Source organism: Gobio gobio, assembly GCF_949357685.1.
Source record: "Gobio gobio genome assembly, chromosome: 13".
NCBI classification, from domain to species: Eukaryota; Metazoa; Chordata; class Actinopteri; order Cypriniformes; family Gobionidae; genus Gobio; species Gobio gobio.
In genome coordinates, this window is record NC_137106.1 from 17341940 (window position 1) to 17356448 (window position 14509).

A 14509-nucleotide genomic window follows, 5' to 3' on the forward strand; every position below is an offset into this window, starting at 1 on the left:
GTTTGGTGATTAAACACCATTGTAAAATCATAAAACTTAAATGAGAACCCTTCCCTGAGAAAAAAAAACATCTTCATTAATTATACACTGAGAGGAAGCAGCTGGTAATTAAAGCAATAAAAAAACAGAATTTTTTTTTCTTTTTGAAATATTTATAAGGAAGTCATTCAGTTAGCTGGGTGTTTTAAATCCACATCTTTACAACAATTAGAATCACATTCATTGCACATTATTTTTAATATAGTTTTAGGTCAGATTTGTACAATGAAATATGCGGGTAACACATTTTAACAGTTAATGTATTATAAACAAACATGAATTAACAATAATATATTTATAAATTAACAATACTCTAGAATATTAAATGCTGTAAAAATGTTTCTTGTTTAATGTTAACCAATTAAACCTTGTTGTAAAGTGTTACCAGCATTTGATTAATAGTAATGTCCACTAAAATATCTTGTCTTTGAATGAACATTTAGCAATAGTGTTTAAAACATACATTCATAGTGAGTGTGACCTGAATTTTAAAAATGCAAACTATGAGTCATATTAGCCTGAGTAATTGGCAGATGGGTAGCTTCACGCAAAATAAAAAATGGATAGTTTTGAAACTGAAATTAGATAAGTACCTTCTACTGCAAACATTCAATCACTCAATCTTTCCTTACCCCAGCAGAGCTGTATAATTATACACTAACACACATACACACACATCAGCTCAGCACATTTAATGGCCTCCAGCCATTTCACTTAAAATTCAGTTGCTCTCCCTGCAAAAAAGATCATAGTCATTAATGTTCAGCTGTGATTAATCATCTCCTGAAGATAGGGCTCTTTAAGCAACACTAGTTCACCAAGTCAGGATATTCAGATAACCCTTAGATTTATACTAACCTGCACAAACCGGCACACCTTACCCCTGTGTATTGGGAAAACCATCCCAATATCCCAACATTCAAAAGGTTTCTGTTGCTGGTTCACTGAAGGCTTTGTTAATCACTTTTTTTCCCCACGTTTTTTTTAGTGCATTATGAACAAAGGAACATATCATGTGAATCCACACACAACCACAAGACAAAACCTAATAAAAAATGACTACTAATAATTAGAGACGCAAATCATGCTGTTTGCATAGAAATTGCCTCTTTGATGGATGAAATTAATCACTGATTGAAGCCTTCCCACGGCTTCTTCTTTTCAAAAGCTCCATGGGGAGATTATTCTGTCTTTTCTCCAAGTACAAACCCAGTTTGCAATCGTTCTGAAGCCACTGGTGGCATAATTCTAATAACCAGCACAATAAATGACTGTCACGTCTGCTCAAAGCCTAAAAGTCCTTCCCATTCATTGAACAATTGCACAAAATTATATTGCCCCCTGCAAAATCGCATCTGAATGGTCAGCGATAGAGCATGTAAACACACACTTAAACACATATTTAATTAAATTGCCTGTAAAAGCTAATGTTCTCCAGTGAACTTCTGAGCTACGCATGACTGCATGCATCAGGGAGCGTGCGCTTTGACCACATTAAAAAGCATTAGCGGGAATATATCAGTGCAGCATGAACGGACACAAATTGCAATTCTTGTTGCTGTTCGTTCTGCAAAAACAGCAGGATTGGCAGGCATCCAGATCTCCTAATGTGTTTCAGAAATCAAATTAACTGCTAAGACTGAGGATGCACTTCCCTTGCCATTGTCTCTCTATCTCTGTCTTTCTCCTACTTCCCCTGAATTCAATCTCGTTTTGTTTCATTGTGATTGGACGTCGGCCCTTCTCTAGTTTCATGTTCCGCTGGAAATTACTGTGTTAGATAGCACATCACTATCCTAACTAGATCTCCTTCTAACTTCTGTTAGTTAAACTCCCAACACTGAACAGCTCATCTCAAACTATTATCTGGTGGTAATAAAACACAACAAAAAAGTTTAAAAAAATAAATAAATAAAAAAGCGTTCATACACTGAAAATCTTGAATTATACCCTAGCTGAGAAAAACAGTAATATCCTGCAGGATTCTTTTCAGTCAAGTGCCCTTTTTTGCTAATCTTACCTTACCAGTGTGTAATATAGTTTTGTGAATGTAAAAGCTCTGCAAAGATGTAAAGATCAAAGAAATAAAGTTACTGTCTTCTAAAATAAATAATTAAGAACTGCCAAAATGGGTCGTCAGCAATTCCAGTCTCACTTCCTTATACCTACCAAATTTGCATAATGCCAGAAGGTCTTCATTGGCTACCCGCAAACGACGTATACTTTGACCTGCCCTCAATAACTGTAGTTGTAGAGGAGGCCTGGAACATTTTGGTTCATGTTGTCGACTGTTTTCAGAGCTGCGAATCCACTTTGCATGCACTTCAAAAGGATAAGGAATCCATCATTCGCATCACTATCAAGCAGGAAGCCTCAGGAGTAGACTTGCTGCAGTAGTCAGTGTTACCGGATCCGTCACTAGGAAAGGCTCTATCCTGTTTCGCTTCAGACAGTTTGATACATGAATTGAAGTCAAATGCAATACCTGTCCCTCTTATATTTTCTATCCTCCTAAAGAGAGACAGAACTGATCTTATACAGACAGACATGGCCACCAAAAGATAGATTGTGCTCTTATTACACACAAAATGAGATGGAAACTGAAGTCCAATTCGTGACCTACTGCCCTAACTATAGGCACAGACATTCCTTCTCTTTTTTTAAAACCACTGCGAAGACATGTAAATGTAAATTGAATCCACACTGCTAGGAGAAAGTCCAGGAAGTGCAATCTTAGCTGCAAGATATGTAAATCTACTCAGTGGGCAGCTGGGCACAAACTCTAAAAGCAGCACATTAAATACTTATACGAATACATATCAGGTTTATTATCAGAAACTAAACATAAACAGCTTAGAAATGGGAAATATATTTTTTTACTAAAATATTTACAACAAAACCAACTAAAATGAAGTAAAAATGTATTTAGTAAAAAGTATTTAGTAGTGCTGTCAAATGATTAATTGTGATTAAACAGTACACGCATAATATATTGTGTGTGTACTGTGTATAATTATTATCTATATATAAAATACACACATGCATGTATATATTTAAGAAAAATGGGACCTACTTTATATTAGGTGGCCTTAACTAATGTGTATTGACATTTTTTACATTAATAATTTGATACAATGCACTTATTCTGTACATACATGTTTTTAAAATTGTAATTACATAAAAAATTACCTGCATGTAATTCAATCTGTAAATAATTTATGTAGTTACATTTATAACTACACTGTTGACACTTCCCTTAAACCTAACCCTACCCTTAAACTTACCCATTTCACCACACCTGTCCCTAACTTTACCCGTATCCCACCTCAATATCAGCAAAAGTAATAATAATACATTGTACTTATTTTTGATGTAAGTACATAGTAGTTAAGGCCACCTAATATAAAGTGGGACCAAAAAATCTGTTACATTTATATATATAAAATAAAAAACAATCTCAAATATATACATGTATGTATGTGCATTCAAATATACTGTACATAATAATTGTATACAGTACACACACATATATTACGTAAAAACCAACTTTTATTTTGGATGCGATTAATCGCTTGACAGCCCTAGTATTTAGTATATATTTTTTAAACAATACAATCAAATAAAGAGAACTTTAAACCTCTAAAGTTTGCCAGCTAACGTATTGCTCTTCAAGAAATAAAACCCAAAAGAATGAAACAGATGTATTAATTAATTTTAAAATTCATTTGAATTAAGCAAATGTGTTTACTTCTAAATACATATCTAAACAGTTTTAAACGTGTTTTAATGTAAGATAACAATTCAAACTAAAATAAAAAATAAATATAGAACCTAAAACTACCAGAATTACAAAGTGAGAATTTACATTTAAAAAATATAACTGTTCTGATACACATCAATGTGCATAGTCACAATCTGACATTCCAAAAATAATGCCAATAAAACAGCTTTGTGAATAATATAACATAAAAAACGCATAAAAGACAGAAGGGCAGGGTAGAAAGTGTTTGTGGATTATCAAAGCAAAGCGGACTCCCTTTAATGTCTCCCTCAAAGCACTGGGGCTGATTAATAATGCATATCTTTGGTCTCTCTCTCAGTCTGAGCCTACTAGCTGACTCATTCAAGCCCTGTATCTGCTCATAAATGAGTCTCAACAGAAGCAGGGTGCAAAGATTGGTAAGGATTATCATTATGCTGACAGTGAATGTGATCATGTTTCTTCACATTGGAGGCTTGTCTAACTATACAACAAATCTCTAGACAATCCCATATCATGCTTAAGAGCTCCAATACAATGCATGTCATATTTTTCTAATGGTGCAGTCACATTTTAGTCAGATTTACCATTGCTTTGAAAATTTTCATGGGTGAAACCCAGTCATTTCAATGGGAATCCATCCAATCTGGAATTTCGTGTGTTAGGGTGAAAGATTTCCCCCACACAGATTTCGCAACAGGTTCAAGTTGATCACACAGATTTGCTGCGTTGAAAAACAGAAAGCTGATTGGTTTGGTTGACTTCTGTGTGAGCAGTGCTTCATACATCGCTACACTATTGACAATAGACAATGGACCTTTTTGCTTGCTAATGTGACCACACCTTAATAGGCAGTCTAGGGAACCCCCCCCCCCCCCCCCCCCCACAATATTTTTAGCATTCAAAATTAGGCTATTTGCAAGTCAGCACCATTTCTAGGCCGCAGTCATCAAGGAGGGACACATGTACTCTGTTCCAAAGCCTAGTGAGTTTACTTATGCTGCCTTCTAAGATATCATATTTTAACCAAATTCTAATCCCAGAATGCATCGCAACAAGCTCATTGAGAAATAAGTCCAAGATAGCAAACAAGGCATGTTGATATTGATTATAAACATATTTCATTCAATACTGAAAAGTATTGATTGTATAGATTACAAATTAGCACAATGTAGTTATTTAAATTAAGTAAAGCATGTATTTTTATGCTTATTAAGAATATTGTGCAGTTAGTTTAGCAACATGTAAAGGGCAAACTTAAAACTGATTATGTAAGCAGTAACCCCATTTGGCAAAAATATATTTTAAATAGATATTTCAGTTATTCTATTAGCTGTGAACAGCACATCTTGTGGAAATATATATATGTTCAAGCTGAAAAGATATTTAATTTAAACCTTATATATTTTTTAAAACATACGTCATGGGGCAAAAAAATACATTTCTAATCTTAAAATGAACATCAGATAAATGCAAAATGTACATAAAACAATTAATTGGACAAAATAATTATATATAAGATAAATATAAGTAAATTTACTTATATTTATTATATACATTATATATATATATATATATATATATATATATATATATATATATATATATATATATATATATATATATATATATATATATATATATATATATATATATATATATATATATATATATATATATATATATATATATATATATATATATATAATGTGTGTGATAAAACATATGCATAATTTCTTTTTCTTTTTTTGCCATATAAGGGCCAGCTCACTAGGTTTTGTAACAGCCTTTGAGTAAACAAAATGCATCTGGTCTCAGTGAGTATCAAAGTAAATCCTCCCAGAGCTTTTCACAAACAATTCTCATCAACGAATTGGCCTTTGAGATTGGCCTCTTACATAAAGAGTTCACACTGAGAGACACAGGGAGGGTCTCTGAGAGAAAGTGAGTAAAAGGTTTGTGTGTGCTTTAAGAGGATTACAACCGCCTGCTTTCCTCAAACGCTTTGTTTTTGCAACCTTAGGTCATAGATCCAAGGTCAGTTCATTGAGGACCCATCTGGATCTCTGGTGATGGTAAACCAGTGTGTTGTCTCGAGGTGTCAGTGATTCAGAGATGGTGACTGGACTGTTACATAATCCAGCACAGTCACAAAACGAAGCAAGAGAATAGTTTGCTGCAAAACTATTTCCCAGATTACAGGTACAATGAGGAAAAAGGATGGCCTTCAGTAAATAAATAGGACTTAGGAGATAAAAATAGACACATGAGATCATCCCAGAAACCTCACTCGTGACCTCTGGCATGGAAAGAAAAAGAGGAAGAGGCAAGGAGGAGGAGAGGGCAGGGAAGAGGTGATGAGCAGAGCCAAATTGTCCCCATGAGAGAGCCAGAGTTTCAATCCACTTGACATCCGCAAAATCTTCCTTCAGGTCAAGCTGTAATCAACCTATTAAAGCCGACACCTTCTCCATTCTGTCTTTAAATCCCTTGTTCGGTTTTTATTGTGCTGCTATATGGTTGCTACCATATTCTGAGTTGTTTTAGAGTGTTGCTATGCAGTTGCTACAGTGTCTCTTAGCATGTTGCTATGCAGTTGCTAGGGCATTCTTGTCCTTGCATTAAAAAACAGCGAGTTACATCACAGCAAAACAGAACAGGCTTCTTCAGAAGTCAAACTTCTTTAAACTTGACACAACATCTTAATTAAAACGTGTCACTCATGACGCAAGATGCTAAAAAAAAAAAAGTAGACTTAGACACATTGGTCAAAGACTTTAGTGCATACTCAAAATTCACCCAATCCATTTTCTAAATGCATGTTATTGGTCTTATTGTGAATGATTCAAGCATATTTTTGACCAGTCAAAAATGTTATAACTCGATTTTGTACTAAAACATCTGGTGACTTGTGCCAGACTTCTCCAATCATTTAGTCTGCTTAAACTCCGCCCCTCTCTTACAACCAACTGCAAGCTTGCATTCAGATCTGCATCCATCCAATCAACAACCGAAGGACAGAACCATGTCCAGCCATACTTTTTTTTCAATCCGTTGCACTTGGATGCACATAACAATAAAGAACAGAAGGTCTGTCGCTATTTCCATAACATTGTGACTTTTAAACAGAAAAACTATTTGAAAAACAGTGCAGACAGATTGAAGAATATGTCCTGTGTGAATGGCCCCTTTAGCAAGCCACCGCTAATGAGAATATGTTGGGAATTATAAAAAGAGGACATAGAGGAGAAGGCTTGCCAAATGGCTTGATAGGAAATTCGAGTATGTCTTTCTGCCTCTCTTTCACGCACTGCTTACTAAAAAAGCCAACAGAAGCTGTTAGCATGCTGCCGGCACCTTGCTAGCACGTGTTAGACAGGCGGCAGTAGCTATATGTGTTTACGAGTGTGTTTATTAATCACACCAGCCTCCATCCCCCAGAGAGACTCCAGACTGGACCGAGTCAGTGACAAGTGATGCGGAGATGCCCGCAGTGTTGTTGCCTGTTAATCTCCTCCAAGCAACCAGGGAGGCAGAGAAACAACTTTGTGTGAACCGCAGAGGCAGGGTGTTTTTTCACCCCCCAATACCACTCTGCTCACTGGCTTGAAACCAAAGAGGGGGTATTTTAGAGACAACAGGGCTCAAGCCACAAGCCTCGCTGTCGGGATGCAGGAAGTGGTTGGGCTAAGAGCGGATTAAAGGGATACTGAGCCGATCTTGATCAGCGGTTATCCCTGTGCCCCGGGAGAAAGTGCACAGGCTTAACACGCTCTGATGTACGGGTGCATCAGACTATTGAAAACAGAGCTTGTGTGTTGTTTTGGGATCAAACCAGCCAAATGTTGGTGCCCTACAAATGAGTTGCTGGCCCAAGATGAGATGCGGCTTAGCAGTTTAATGTGAACATGGCAAAATATCAGCTGATTAATAATTTTGGTTTGGGCTGCTTTTTTCTAAAAGTATCATAAGCATTGCCACCCAATGTGCTCTATGATCCTCTAGCTCACGAGTTACGATGCTTTTGGGAAAAGCAGCCCTGGCCTATATAACGGTCTATCACTCTTATGAATAACTATAAAAACTACTTAGACAGAAATTCTTTCTACTCATGTTTCATAAATGAAGCCCATTGATTATTTTAACGGTCCAACAAGTCGTTCAAAAATTGGGTTTGTTTTTGAAGTCTTTAATGCTCACCAGGACATTTATTTGATCTATTTGATATTTTCATTGTAGGGTGAATTATTACTTTTAGGAGACATTATCATTAAACACATTTGTTTTATATTTCTATATTTACACGTTTTTTAAACATTGTAAGATAAGGTCAAGCAAGGCAAACATAGAGTTCATCCAAGCCTGCCAATAGCTATGTTTCCACCAACTTTTATGCACATTTTGGGATACTGAGTCAAAACCTGCTAACTAAGGGGTAATTAAATGTAACAAATCAGGTAAAAATGTATGATCTTTTATTGGAAAGTTAAAGGGGCACTTCAGCACTGGGAAGATGAATGTGTATTTAAACTGGGTTGTTTATGTAGTAGAAATGTGAAATTATTTTTTAATTTGGTGCCTTCTAGACTGAGAAAAGACAGAAAATGTATTTTTGTCTCATGTGGATGAAAGACAACAACTCCCAGAATGCACTTGCTTCACTGCCCTACGAGGCCACTCCCAAAGCCATGACTATTAGTTATCACTTGCCCACCGTGGCACCGCCCCCAACGTCGTTTTGATATTCATAGTAATAAAATCATTTCGTTCAGTTATTGAACAGACACTACAATTAAAACATTAACATTTACATTTATGCATTTGGCAGACGCTTTTATCCAAAGCGACTTACATTGCATTCAAGGTACACATTTTACATTTTTTGTCAGTTCTTGCTTTCCCTGGGAATCGAACCCATGACCTTGGCGTTGCTAGCGCCATGCTCTACTGTTTGAGCTACAGGAAATTAAAATTACACTTTTCAATAAAGTGTGAGTGAGCCGAACGAAAGGCACGACACAAACGCAGCAGGAGTCTTCATGAGATTTCACTCATCACGAGAGCAAAGATCTGAGGTAAGCGCGGCATCATTCATGACGCGTGTCCAGTCTGGCGCGTTTTCAGTTCATGCTTATGGAAGCTTAACTTTCATAGGAATTCATTGAAAAGTTGAAACACTCACTTTGCTCCGCACCGCTCCGTTATTAATGCCCGAGCCGAGCGGCCGTGCGCATTTACATTCTGTGAGTGAGATCCCACCCCTATGGGCGGGTTAAAATCATGCGGAACTAGCTCCTTCTACTGGCTGTAGTCTATAGTCTCTGGCCAAAAAATCCTTGGATGACGCAAAATGACGATATTTGCGTCATCGGAGGATTTTTTCTAGAAATAAAATGCATAATTCTCTCATCTCAGGGGGATATGAGGGGGGGGGGGGAGTACTATAATTTGAATATACTACAGAGTTTCTACTGATACAAAGCTTAATGCTAAATCACTGAAGTTACCCTTTAAACTTTTAATCAAACTTTGATAATTGCCTTGCGGAAATTAAACCTTATGAAAGTTATTTAGTCGAGAGTTGTGAGTGATTTTTTGTTTTGTTTTGTTGTTTTATTAACATTAAAACGCAGACAGCAGCGCAGCAGGAATATTACATTATAATATTGGATTATGCAGCAGACATTATACAGTTCAGTGCCTTCACGCAGTTAATTAATAAACCATCAGTTTGTTATATTGGCCTTTTTCATGCTATAGCCGATATGCCGGTGGTTGTAAATTGATCAAAAATCGGCCGATACATTGGTGCATCTATATTTTTTTGCTTTAGCTACATGCACTATGATACAATCATTGGATGGCTGTTGTCGCAGTTTTATCTATGTTCATTGTATCTGTCCCTATACAAATAAAACCTTAAATAAACATTTAATGCAAGTTGTTTTTATTGTCTCTTGTAATATTTTTTTTTATTTAAACCCGTGAAAATGCAGATCCTGTTGTAAATAATAGTGAAAATCACTTTTTAAAACTTGTTCCATTATTACCCCATAACAGATTTTGACTGTACTACTAAAAGCGCCAAGATGTGTATAAATTCGAAAAATTATAATATTTTTATCCCATAAGAAGGCACTTTCCGAATAAAACCTGTTCATTCAATGAATGCATCCAAACAGTTGCTCACCTGTCTAATAAAACACATAATATATTAAAGCGTCTTAGATATTTCCATGGTTTCTACCAAATAAAACCGGAAATCGAGGGTAATGCGGGTATGATGTCATTGATAGGCGACGCACGGTTAAAATTGCTTATTTCTCTGGATTTAAACATTCTTGGAAAAATTTGGGATAATGTAAGTATGCAAGTCAACAAAATATATAACATTGTTCTAGTGGTTGTTGGATATTTTAATCCAAAAATCTTACATATTGTGCCTTTAATTGCAAATGTTTTATGCAATATTGTAATTTCGCAGGGACTTTGGATGGAAATATAGCTAGTAGTATCCAAACAACATTTGCAGTCAACAAAACACACTTATAGACAACATAAAGAAAGCTCCAAATGATTCAGTGCTGTAATAGTGAAGCTACATATCATGTCATGCTCCCCACCCACATGCTCCTTGAACTCCATTTCAACATACTAATCATTGAATACTAAAGCCCACTCGCTCAGTCACAGGTGACCTTACTGTCAACCACAGTAAGGAACAGCACACACAACCCTCCAAACAACAAAACACTTATCTGACTCCATGTTTAATCAGCCAAGGCCTCTGTTCATGAGACCCACCCTGTGGCAGACCTTCTAAGTCCAGCACAGTCACCATAGGGATGAAAATACAAAACCGACCTGGAAAAGGCACGCTGGAGTAGAGCAGTAACCGCGGGTTGTGCTGACTCATGCTCTCCTGAGAAATGGCACAAACGGCAGGGAGCTCTGGTGGCAAACGAGGCAGGGAAGGAGGAAGGGAGAATTGTGAAGGAGTCGCAGAGGGTCTGACTGAGAAAAGTAGGGCAGCATTAACTCATGGCTGGCTCTGCTCTCCCGCTTCTAACACAATGCTCTTTTCAGTGTGCTTGAAAGCCAGGGCTTTCTTCTCCTGCAGAACCCAGGGCATTGTGCACACATAACAAACAGCCCAGAACAGTGGGTGGGAGGGTGGTTTAAATAAACTGAAGTGTTGTTCTTGGGGTGGGTTGCGGATGCCGTGCGGTAATGACACTGGATGTTACATGCGGAAAATCATATGTCAAGCCCCTGCGCAGCACAACTGAGCTGATGGAAAACAGAAAGTGTGTCAGTTTTGTTATTGTTAACTTAAACTAAAACTACTACAAATCCTTTTTCCTTAATTGAAATGAACCTGCAATGTTTACTTAAATTTAATACAATTTAAACAAAAAAACTGAATATGTTTAATTGACAACTAACTGAAATAAAATAAAAGGTTCCTAAAACTGAAATAAAATCAAGCTAAATAGAAATGTATATTAAAAAAAAAACTAATACAAATTACAAAAGCATATAACAACTTTACTAAAACTTAAACTAAAGTGAAAACTGAAAACACAAAAAAATAACACTGTGTGTACTTTCAAGCGTCTGCTTTCTTGTACAACCTGTTGTGAATAAAAGTACGTTGGGAAAGGCTTGCCTTGGCTCTCACTTTCCCAGTGGTACAAATTACAGTTCTAAAATTTCCATTGGATAATGGACATTCAAATTACAAATACTGAAAAATGCAAGTACTGTATACAATCCCGGAAAGCCTTTTAGCTGGACTTATTATTGTCAACACAACACACACACACATACTATACGAAAGAAATGCACCATGTTTTGCCATCACAAAGCATTAGCATATTTTGAAGCAAAATTTGAATAATCCTGTCTGCTTGACACCTCCACAAAGGACTCTTTGTTTTGGAAGCCCTTGAGAGGGAATGAGCGAGTGAAATATTCCAAAAATCTCCTTGAAATGTTCAGAAATAGCACAATACTACGCCTTCAGCGGGACATGTGTGCTTTAGATATGACACCGTCAACACTGCACTGCTCAACATGACTAAAAGGCCCAATACAGTATGTCCAGCAAAAACATCTTTTGGTAAGTCACATAAATGTTTCATAATCATGAATTTGATGAATAGTTTAGAAATTATTAAAAAGTGAAAATTTAAATTAAAAAAATCATAAGAGATTTCTTTCAAAAACACTGAAAGAATATCTTACAGACCCCAAAGTTTTTGACGGAAGAGTATTTAGAAAAAGAAAAACATGCGAGAGAGAGAGAGAGAGAGAGAGAGAGAGAGAGAGAGAGAGAGAGAGAGAGAGAGAGTAGCACCAATACTGTAGCTTTGGTCTTCTCAGAAGGCCATGCAGATAGTTTCAGAATTGTTATCAGTAGCGTAATGGGAGAGTGCGCCAGATAAAGAACCAATGCAAGTCATCTGGGCTCTGCTATATAACAGACAAACAACGGCCATGTCAATATCTCCCATTATGGGGAAGACGACTTTTATCCCTCAGTCTGCAATTTTTAAGAGACCACAGATCAATACATAACAGCGCAAGAGCCATAATACTAAAGGAAATCGATGGCTAGCTTTGAGCGAGTTATGTGTATCAAAATTTATCTCCAAGTTCAAGTGACAGCCTTGTAAGGTCAATGAGACAATGATGAATACATGATTTCTTCCACCTGTGGCTCTTATGAATTGCATTAGGATTTCCAACTTTTACATCCTTGCTGCCAAGGTTGTGGAGAGCTGAAGTTTAGAGACAAGTGGAAGCTTTTGTTCATGACACTTTGTGTTTCGGTCGGTAACGTGAGCAGGTCTTTAATCCTAATCCTGTTGCACATGCATCCATCAGTGGCTCAAAGGACAGCCAATAAGAAGAGAGAGCCGAGTGCCAAGAACACTTCTTTGGCAGCAGCGGCTAAATGAGACAACAGCAGTCAGAAAGACTGGGACGTCTGGTAGAGGTTTAGATGCCAGAACAACAGATATCCCATTACTCCCTTTGCCAGAACTCACCGTCAGTGTTTAATCTGAGTAAGGACATGAGGTTATTTTCACTCCAGAATCCTTCAGGAAATAACCAGGATGATGGTCATGGTTTGGCTGAATGAAAACAATCATTTAAAGATCTATCTTGAAGGAATAGTTCACTCAAAAATGACAATTATTTCATCATTTATTCACATTCGTGAACTCCCAAACCTGTATTAATTTCTTTCTCTTGAGGACCACAAAAGAAGATATTTTAAACCATTTTTAACAAAACAACATCAGAACCCCATTGACTTTCATTGTATGGACAAGGAGACATTTTTAAATCTTTTTTTTTTGTGTGGGTGTTCCATGGAAGGAAGTTAGACAGGTTTGAAATGACATGAAGGTGAATAAATGATGGATATTATTTCATTTTTGAGTGAACAAACCCTTTAAGATAAATATTTAAATGATTGGTTTTATCCGAGATGAAAACTCGGATTCAATGATTTTGGAGGCAAAATAACAATGTCCTTAAAAAATATATATTCATTTTCAGATGAACTATCTCTTTAAGTGTCTATCTTTTCTTTAAAAAAAAAATGAGTATGAGGCTGTGAACTCTTTAAATGAAAGTTAATATAATGCCTATAGAATCTGCCTAGGAAATTGGTTTGCTGACCCAGTATCCCTACATTAGTGTGGTTGGCTGACCCGAAACTCGTGAAGCGTTTAAGAACAAATGACTTCATACCAGATCCAGAGCTTCAGCTGAGCACTGTACTGCCGGATGACCTCACCGCAGCGCTCTCCAGCACACCCTCATTCAATTACCCACAGTCCTACACTGGCCTGACAAGCCAGAATACAGGCCAGCCACCACAGCATCTCTCACTCTCATTCAGCCAAACAGACAGAAAAGCAGAGAGATTGTCTTTTTTCAACTTGTAAAACACAATGTTACGAAGTGTAACTGATGAATGAGGCATATGGCAGATTAAAAGGCTGTTAGATGCTGGATGGACGACTTCTTATAGGCTACATGTCTTTCAAAATGATGAAAAAGAAGATGACACAATGATTTGTGATGTCACCCCAACCACACAATCTTATCAAAACTCAAGTATGTATGCTCTCAATATCCACTCAAGCGCATACATGGTAGATTTGCAGCTATGCCACATGACCCCAGAAAAAAACATCCCTCTAATATTTGATTTTCAAACCGAAATATGAGCTTTAAAGGAGTGAACACAATTGAGATGCACCAATATTAAAATTATTTTAATGATAACCAATCAATCCTATTTGGTCTAAATCAACTGAAATAAATGAAAAACAAAATGCTAAAAATAATTGTAAAAAAATGTCAGATGCTACAAATGGATATTCATTTTAAGGATTTGCTAGAGATTACACTATTACTATGAAATTATTATAATATTAATTAATAATATTAAATTTAAATATAGTCTTCATAATAAAATTTTATAAAGATTACATTTAAAATTGTATTAGGTGTGTAATTTGTGTAACTTGTTGAGTGTTAGCTGATGGCAATTGGCAAAGGTAATCTTAATGTAAAAATAAAGGAAATGAGCCTAAATATCCAATTTCAGAATATACAGCTCTGGAAAAAGATTAAGAGAAATCAATGTTAAGTGGTCTCTTAGTTTTTCCCATAGGTGTATGTGTAGGC

At 36.4% G+C, this 14509-nt stretch overlaps 1 protein-coding gene across 19 annotated transcripts in view; it reads right to left on the reverse strand.

The window, feature by feature from the left end:
• Positions 1 to 14509, reverse strand: part of eml1 (EMAP like 1) — an 80103-nt gene that overhangs the window by 35699 nt on the left and 29895 nt on the right. The gene's annotated exons all lie outside the window — the stretch shown is intronic.